Below are 9046 nucleotides of genomic sequence, written 5' to 3' on the forward strand. Positions count from 1 at the left end.
TTATTACCCCCATCACTGAATCAATGCATCCCATCAAAGGTCTTCCTCACTTGCACCTTCCCTCTAATCTTCCAAGCATGATGTCTCTCTCCAAGGACTGGTTCCTTCTTGTAGCATACCCAAAGTATGTCAGAAGAAGCCTCAGAATCCTCTTCTTCAAGGACCAGCCTGGTTTCACTCACTCTAGGACAAACCCATTTGTTTTTCTAGCAGTCCATGATATATTCAATACTCCAACACCACAGCTCAAAGGCATCAATTCTCTATCATCCCTAGTCAATGTCCAGCTTTCTGAAGTAAAGCAATTGCAAGGACTATGGCCTGTATCAGGCACACCTTAGTCATTGCTTTTCAGTATTCTGGAGAGGTCCCTGATAGCAGACTTTCCCAGTATAATTTGTCTTTTTCTTTCCTGGCTGCTGGTGCCATGAGATTATGGAGCCAGGCCAACTAAAGCTGTTAACAATCTCAATCTCTTCACAGTCTATCATTATGCTGACAATCGGCCCAGTGGTGAGATTCTTTGTTTTCTTGATGTTGAGTTTCAATCCATATTTAAGGACTGTGCTGATGTCTGGAAGTTAAAGGAAGCCCTGACCTACTGTTCACCCTGTGACATGCACTTCAAAGAGAAGTTGATATGACAGCTTTACGCTGCCAGTGGCCCAAGAAACCCTCCCGGCAGACAGGGAAGTGAAGCAGCAAGCCTTGCCCCCCCACCTACTTCCAACAAGTGACAGAAAGAACAGAACAATGTTCAGCACATACCGCATCATTGGACATCAACTACCAACAATCACCACCACCAGCCCCAATCAACAGTATTATACAGACAGCAAAAAGACAATCACACAGACACCCCATTGTGTATAATTACACAGATATACACATGAGAAGAAAGGGGATCTTTGTTTTTTTAAAAATCTGTAAAACCATCACAGCTATGATGTCCTGGAAGAAACCAATGATATAAAATAACACAAACAAGATTTCAATACAGACACACACACACACATCAATCAAAACAAAAACTCAGATCCTAATCCCCACTAAGACACTTTGGGGTGCTCCTAGGATGGAGATCCCCTCCCCTTTGCCATCCTATTTGCCATTGCTGCTCCCCCTGCTTGCTAACACAAGTATCCATGCCCCTGTGAGCCTGCGGTCCTCTGGCCAGGAGGGGGGGGGTGTATCATGAAAATACAGGATCCTAACAAGACATCCTCCTCACTTAGCAAAAAATGGAAGACAATGACTTTCCCCCTGAACCACTAGAGAGAAAAGAGAGTTAAGGAACCTGGACATGCCACTCCACAGACCAAGGAGGTCAGTAGACTTCAGGAGAGAGGACTGCAGTGCAGTTGCCTGTCATGGGAAGGTGGGCTTTGGCTCTTGTGATTCTTAATTCCACAGAGGACAATTGTGAACTTTAGAAGTATTGTGTACAGGCTGGGGAGACACCTAACCAAGCTATACTTGAGGATTGAGAAGGTAGCTAGAATTAGGTAGTGCCTTATCCTCTTGACCCCAAAACACATAGTGAGAATACAGCTGCCTACTGGGGGAAGGTGATCTCTGGTTTCTGTGCTCATCAGCTCCATCAAGGACAATTGCAAACTTAAGAAGGTGTGGGTAGCAGTCAGATGAAAATAATAGAAAACACAATAGTGGTAGGAGAATTTAACATGCTACTTGTACCAAAGGATAGGTCAACATGAAAGAAACTTAACACAGATACAGAAGATCTAATTGTTCAATCATCCAACTGGAACTTGTGGATGTATTCAAAATACTGTGCCCAACAAAAAACCAATTTACTTCTAATATTCCAGAAATTACTACATATTACAACATGAAGCAAGCCTCAACAAATTAAAAAAAAATTGAGGAGACAAAACCTACTACACAGTGGTAGTAACCAAAACTGCATGGTACTGGTACAATGGCAGGCACATAGACTAGTGGAACAGAATTGAGAACCCAGAAATAGACCCAGCTATCTATGGTCAACTGATAATTGACAAGAAAATAAAATCTATCAAATGGGGATATAGCAGTCCCTTCAACACATGGTGCTGGTAAAATTCGACTGCTACCTGCAGAAAGCTGAAACAGGATCCGCATCTCACACCATACACAAAAATCAACTCAAGGTGCATCAGAGACTTGTGAGTAAAGCCCAAAACCATAAAGTTCATAGGAAACAAACTGGAATCAAGCTTAAAAGACCTGGTCAACAGTATAAAGAGACTGCCAAATACAGCCAGAAATGCACAATCTTAAGAGCATAAAATTGATGAATGGGACCATCTAAAGATTAAATTCCTATGTGAATAAAACACTTTTTCCAACAGGGTGAAAAGAAAACCTACTGACTGGAAACAAATATGTGGCAATACCATCACAGACAAAAGTCTCATAATTAAAGTTCCTGGGCCTCCACAAGAAAAAGACTGATAATCTAATTACAAAACTGGCAAAAGACATGGAAAGAATTTTCACAGAGGAAGATATTTCAACAGACATATGAAGAAATGCTCCAAATCACTGACAATAAGAGAGGTGTAACTCAAAACCACAATGAGACTGTTATTTCACCCCAGTAGCAATGGTAAAGTTTAACAGTTCAGCAAGTAATAAGTGTTGGAGAAGATGTGGCAAGATAGGAACTCCTATACATTGTTATTGGGATTGTACAATGATACAACCACTCTGAAAGGCAATTTGGCATTTCCTCAAAAAGCTGAATATAAAATATGACCCAGCTATTTTACTGCTTGGAATATACCCTAAAACAATGAGAACTGAGGATCAAATGGAAACTTGTACACCAATGTTCATAGCAGTCACCATCACAAGAACATGGAAACAGCCCAGATGTCCAACCACAAACAAATGGATTGAGAAGCTATGCTATATTCACACAATGGAATATTACATAGCATGCAGGAGCAACAATTTTGTTAATTACTAGCTAACTTGGGAGGGATAGGAGAGCATTATGCTGATTGAACCAAATCAGTCTCACTAGGTCAAAAATACTGTAGAAAACCATTATTGTAGAATGAGTATGAGTATCCAAGGAGGGGAGGATGGAAGCAGAGGGGTGAGGATCGGCGAAGGGTTGAGTGTTAATCATAGGGTTTCACAATTTGATGGGTGAGGGTGGGTGGGTGAAGGAAGTGGAAAGGCTCTTTTATGAAAAGTAATGCATTCAAACTTTGTAAATAAATAAGTATAAAATTTTAAAAAGTTTGTGAGATTAATTAGCTAATGAAATTTAAAAAATAAAGTATAAACATAATAACTAAAATTTAATATGAAATAATTTGTTAAGACATAAAAACGAAACAAAAAACAACATTGAGGTGAAACGAGGCTCTTCTTGTGAGATGCAGCTCATTGGAGATTTTACCAATCCTCTGCTACAAGATGCTGGCCATCCACCTCCTGTCCCTGTGGTATATTAGGGAAAGGGAGGAAAAGGGAATAAACTTAATACATTTCTTGATTTATTTAATGCTTTTTAGTGTACTCAAACTTTTTTGTTTCTTTTTGACTCTTACCTTAAAACTCACCAAGTATTTTAACTTTCAAGTTTTGTAAGTTTGTAGTCTTTTTCATGTAAAAGAAATTTTGTTGATTTTATTTTACATATAAAATTTGTTATTGTTTATCTTTATTTATTATATAGAAATAATATAAATTGATAAATTAAAAAAAAAAGATGCTGGCCCAAGATCATCATCCAGCCCGTTTCCCTGGTATCTGCTAAAGGCTATGGCCCAGGCTAGGAGCACTCACACCCTGACCAGTAACAGAACCACTATCAGCCAAGTTGAGGGGCTGCAATTTCAGTGTGGCTAAAATCACAGTTCTGCCCAGTGTAATATATCACTTCGCCACCGCCTGGAGACAGCCAACTACTGCCCCTGCTGTCCAGTGCCAGGAGCATCAATATCGCAGGTACTTCTGGTGAATCACTGTTGCCTAGCTACACCACGTGGGATCCCTTAAACTCAAGTAAAGTGGACAGGCCACACAGAGCTAGGCTGACATGTGGTTTCTGGAAAGGAACAGACCTCCCTGTTCTGCTATTCAGGAACTTTGGGTCAAACACTGCTGTTGGAGTACAAGGGAGCACAAATATCAGGTTCTTCACAAAACGTTGTCTTACTGGGAGATCGCTGGGAGCGGCCAGAGTGGGGAGGAGGAAGGGACAGAGAGCGGAGCGAGAGAGCGGAGAAGGGCCCTGACGCCCGAGCAAACTCTTCCAGTGGGCTCACGGCCCCCCTACCCCCCGGGAGTTTCAGGGCTGAAACTCATCCTTAACCTTGCTAATGGCGAGGGAGTGAGGGGCAGGAAGAAAGCTTTGGTGACCGGAGGGGGGACGTGTGTTTCCTTACCCCCTACCCCTCCACGCTCACCCAGGAAGTGAGAAAGTTGGCACGGTCATCCCGGGCGTCTCAGGACCCAGCTACAGCGTGACAGATGGACAATGCAAGAATGAGCTCCTTCTTGGAATACCCCATCCTCAGCGGAGACGACTCGGGGACCTGCTCAGTGCGAGCCTATCCCTCGGACCATGGGATTACAATTTTCCAGTCGTTCGCGCCACTGAGAAGCCTGTCGCTCCCTGCATCGGAGACATCTTCTCCAGCGCAGACCTTTGACTGAATGAGTTAAAAGAAACCCACCCAAAACAGGGAAAGCTGGAGAGTACGACTACGTGGGTCAGCCCAATGCGGGGCGCACCAGTTTCACCACCAAGCAGCTCACGGAGCTGGAGAAGGAGTTCCACTTCAACAAGTACCTGACGCGCGCCCTCAAGGTGGAGATCGCTGCGTCCTTGCAGCTCAACAAAACTCAAGTGAAGATCCGGCTCCAGGCATGCTCTGGTGGTCTAGTGGTAGGAAAGTGCACTGCAATCCCTGAGGTGCATGGTTCAAATCCACCAGATGCTCTGCTGAAGAAGGAGGAGCAATTGCCTCCTGTACCAGTCAGATCCAATTTGACGGTACACACAGAAAAAGAATAAATAAATAAATAAAAATTATCTTTTTTTAAAAATCTCGTTCCAGAACCGTCGAATGAAACAGAAGAAACGAGAGGAGGGCCTCTTGCCCATCTCTCCCGCCACCCCACCGGGAAGTGATGAGAAGGCCGAGGAATCCTCGAATCCTCCAGCTCTTCGCCTTGTGTCCAGTCCCCAAGGTCCTCTACCTCAGATACTCTGAAGCACCATGCTGAGTTCTATCAGTCACCCTATGTGAGCCTATGATAGTCTCCATTTTCTGTACAATCATGAACAGCTTCGATATCTTGGAGTGATGTGATCAGACCGCAGTTACGGGTCTTAAGATATCTGTAATAAACAATATTCAAGTTTTAGTTTAAAAAAAAACCCAAACAAAACATTGCCATACTCTGGGTTATACGGTTACAACAACCTAACATCTACTAAGAAAAGACTCACATAATTTCAAGAAAGTAGCAATCTGCCTCAGTCATCAGGAAAAAACAAAATAACATTTCTCTTTAAAAAGTGGACCTAATCAATATGTCAGGTAGAGAGAGCTAGAAGAAATATGTTGATGTGGAGTTAATAGGTACAGAAGAAGATGTAAATGATGCAAGAAACAATGGAAGCCATTAAGAGAGCAAAACCCTAGAGACAACAATCCAGAAGAAATATATTGATGAGGAGCAACTTGAACAGTAATGGAAGAAAATGCAAAAGACAGAAGAAAGAATTGATAGTATAGATAAAGTGGTACAAGGATTTAAAAAAAATCATCATAAGACAGGGAGGGTACAGTCAACAGAGTACTAGAAATAACAGAAAAACAGAAAAATGTAATCCAGAGTATTAAGACTGAATTGGCAGAAGCTGACAGTCAAGAGCCTCACTGGAAACATAGCAGAAGAAAAATCAGAGAGGAGATAGAAAGAAAATGAAGAAAACATTAACATCATGTAGGAAGACATAAAAAGGAACAACATACATATGATTAGAATTCCAGAACATGGGAGTGATAGGAAAATCATTGAAAAAATTTTGAAGGAAGTACTAGAAGAGAACTTCCCAGGATAGAAGAATTGAGAAACCCAAGTTCAAAAAGCACAGATAACACCAAATAGACTAGACCAAAAAAAAGAAAAACATCAACACACATCAGAGTCAAATTCTCCAAATTAAAAGGTAAGATAGAATAAAATAATAAAAGCAGCACAAGAAAAACAAAGAGTCACCTACAAAGGTGAAACAATTAGATTAATTTCTGACTTCTCAGCAGAACCCATGTGAACTAGAAGACAATGGGATGGCATATACAGAAAGTTGAAAGAAAACGATTGCCAGACAAGGATTCTATACCCAGCAAATCGCTCCATCAAAATGATGGAGAAATTAGATCCTCTGTAGAAAAGAAAGAACTTAAGGAATTTGTGAAAACAAGATGAAATCTACAAGAAAGTTTAAGTGAAGTCCTTCACATGAAGATGCCAAAGAAAAGTGGATAGATCATAGTAACCAGAAGTAACAGAAAAAGAAACACAGCAAAATGCAAAGGTAAAACCTAGCCTAACACCTAATGTGAAGGGACTAAGTGTACCAATCAAGAGAAGAAGGGTAGCAGAACAAATACAAACAAACAAACAAACAAACAAACAAACAAACCAAAGCCCATCAATATGTTGTCCACAAGAGACACATTTTAAAAAAGGAGAGAAAGGCAGACTCAAAATCAAAGTCTGAAAAAAATATACCAAGGAAATTGCAACCAAAAATGCAGGAGCGCTAACACTAATCTTCGATAAAATAGAGTTGAGGATGAAAACCATCATAAAAAATAAGGAAGGGCATTATTCCTGATTAAAGGCACAATAGATCAAGAAGACATAACCTTGTTCAATGTTTATGCACCAAATGATAGACCTTCAAAATACATAAAACAATGATTAACAGAATTGATGCAAGAAAGAGACAGTATCCCAATAGTGGTAGGAAACTTGAACATACAACACTCTCTGTAAAGGATATGTCAACTCAAAAGAAACCCAACATCTAATGCAGAAGACTTAAACTATAAAATCAACTGACTTGACCTTTTGGGTGTATTTAGAGTACTGCACCCAACTAAACACAATTCACTTTCTTCTTACGTGCACATGGCACATTCTCAGAATCTATCACATATTAGGACACAAATCAAGCTTCAACAAATTAAAAATGGTGAAATAATTAAAAATATATTTTCAGACCACAATGCCATAAAACTAGAAATTAACCACAGGAGGGTAAAATGTACAAAATCACCCTTATGGAAGCTAAATAACTCCATGTTAGAACATGATTGGGTTGTAGAAGAAATAAATAATGAAATTTTTTTTAAAAAGTTCCTTAAAACAAATGAAAATGAAAATACAACATACCAAAACCTCTGGGAGGCATCTAAGGCAATCCTCAGGGGGCAGTACATAGCAATAGGCACACACATGAAAAAAGGAAGAAAGAAGAAAAATCAATTATCTAGCTCAACACCTTAGTCAAATAGAAAAAGAACAGTTATCTAATCCTACGGCCTCCACAAGAAACAAAATTATAAGGACAAGAGTTGAAATCTATGCGATAGAAAACAGAAAAACAATAGAAACCATCAATAAGACCAGGAGCTGGTTTTTGGAAAGGGTCAATAAAATTGACAAAACACTGAGCAACGAGAGAGAGAGAGAGAGAGAGAGAGAGAGAGAGAGAGAGAGAGAGAGAAATTGATTAAGAAATGATAGAGGAAACATCAAAACAGACCAGATGAAATGAAATTCACAATGTTAGAATACTATGGAAAGGCATACTCTGAGAAATTAGAAAACCCAGAGTAAATAGACAAATTCCTTTAAATTCATGCCCTACCCAGACTGACAAGGACAGATGTAGCAGACTTCAACAGATGTACCACAAAAGAAGAATTTGAACAGGTCATAAAAAGATTTCCCCATAAGAAAGGTCCTGGACCAGGTGGTTTCACAGCTGAATTTTACCAAACATTTAGAGAGAATCTATCACCAGTTCTATTTATTTCAAAATTATTTTTTAAAAAAGAAGGAACACTTCCAGGGTCATTCTATAAGGTGAGCATGACCCCACTACCAAAACCAGGAAAAGAAATTACCAAGAAAGAAAATTATAGACCAATATATATCATTAACACAGATGCAAATATCCTTAACAAAATCTTAGCCAATAGAATCCAAAGGCACATAAAAGAATAATTCATCATGACCAAGTGGGATTCATTACAGGTATTTGAGGATGATTCAATGTAAGAAAAATAATCAACGTAATTCATCACTTTAAACAAAGCAAATAAGAACCGTAGGATCTTAGCAAAAACTCCAGAAAAGGCATTTGACAAAACCCAAACCTCTTCCTGATAAAGACACAAGCAAAACTGGAATAGAAGCAAATTTCCTCAACAAAGTGAAAAGTATGTATGCAAAACTAAAAGTCAGAATTATTCTCAATGGAAAAACACTAAATATATTTTCCTTGTGAACAGGGACCAGACGAGGATGCCCACTGTCACCACTTCTAATCAATATTGTACTAGAAGTCCTTATTAATGCAATACAAAAAAGAAGGAAATATGCAGATGATTTGCTGGTGTACACAGAAAATCATCAGGATTCAACATAAAAACTGTCAGAGCTAGTAGATCAATTTAGTAGAGAGGTAGGATATAAGATCAATATCCAAAAATCAGTAAGATTCCTCTACAGTAACAAAGAGAACTCAGAGAAGAAAACCAAGAAAACAATACCGTTTACAATAGCCAACCAGAAAGTGAGATACCTGGGAGTGAACCCAAATAGAGGTACAAAAAAATTATTCAAAGAAAACTACAGAACATTTCTGCAAATAATAAAATACCTAAATAAATGGAAAAATGAGCCCTGTTCATGGATGTTGTTGTTGTTATGTGCCGTCGAGTCGCCTGCGACTCATAGCGACCCTATGTACAACAGCCCTAAACTCCACTCTGTCCTG

The 9046-nt window shown here is 39.6% G+C and overlaps 1 pseudogene; it reads left to right on the forward strand.

Moving 5' to 3' along the window:
* The first annotated feature begins 4506 nt into the window (after positions 1-4506).
* Positions 4507-5281, forward strand: LOC102855486 (annotated as a pseudogene).
* Positions 5282-9046: the final 3765 nt, after the last annotated feature.

This window comes from Elephantulus edwardii, unplaced genomic scaffold (genome assembly GCF_000299155.1).
Source record: "Elephantulus edwardii isolate Elephantulus edwardi_28Jun2011 unplaced genomic scaffold, EleEdw1.0 scaffold00364, whole genome shotgun sequence".
Lineage (NCBI taxonomy): Eukaryota > Metazoa > Chordata > Mammalia > Macroscelidea > Macroscelididae > Elephantulus > Elephantulus edwardii.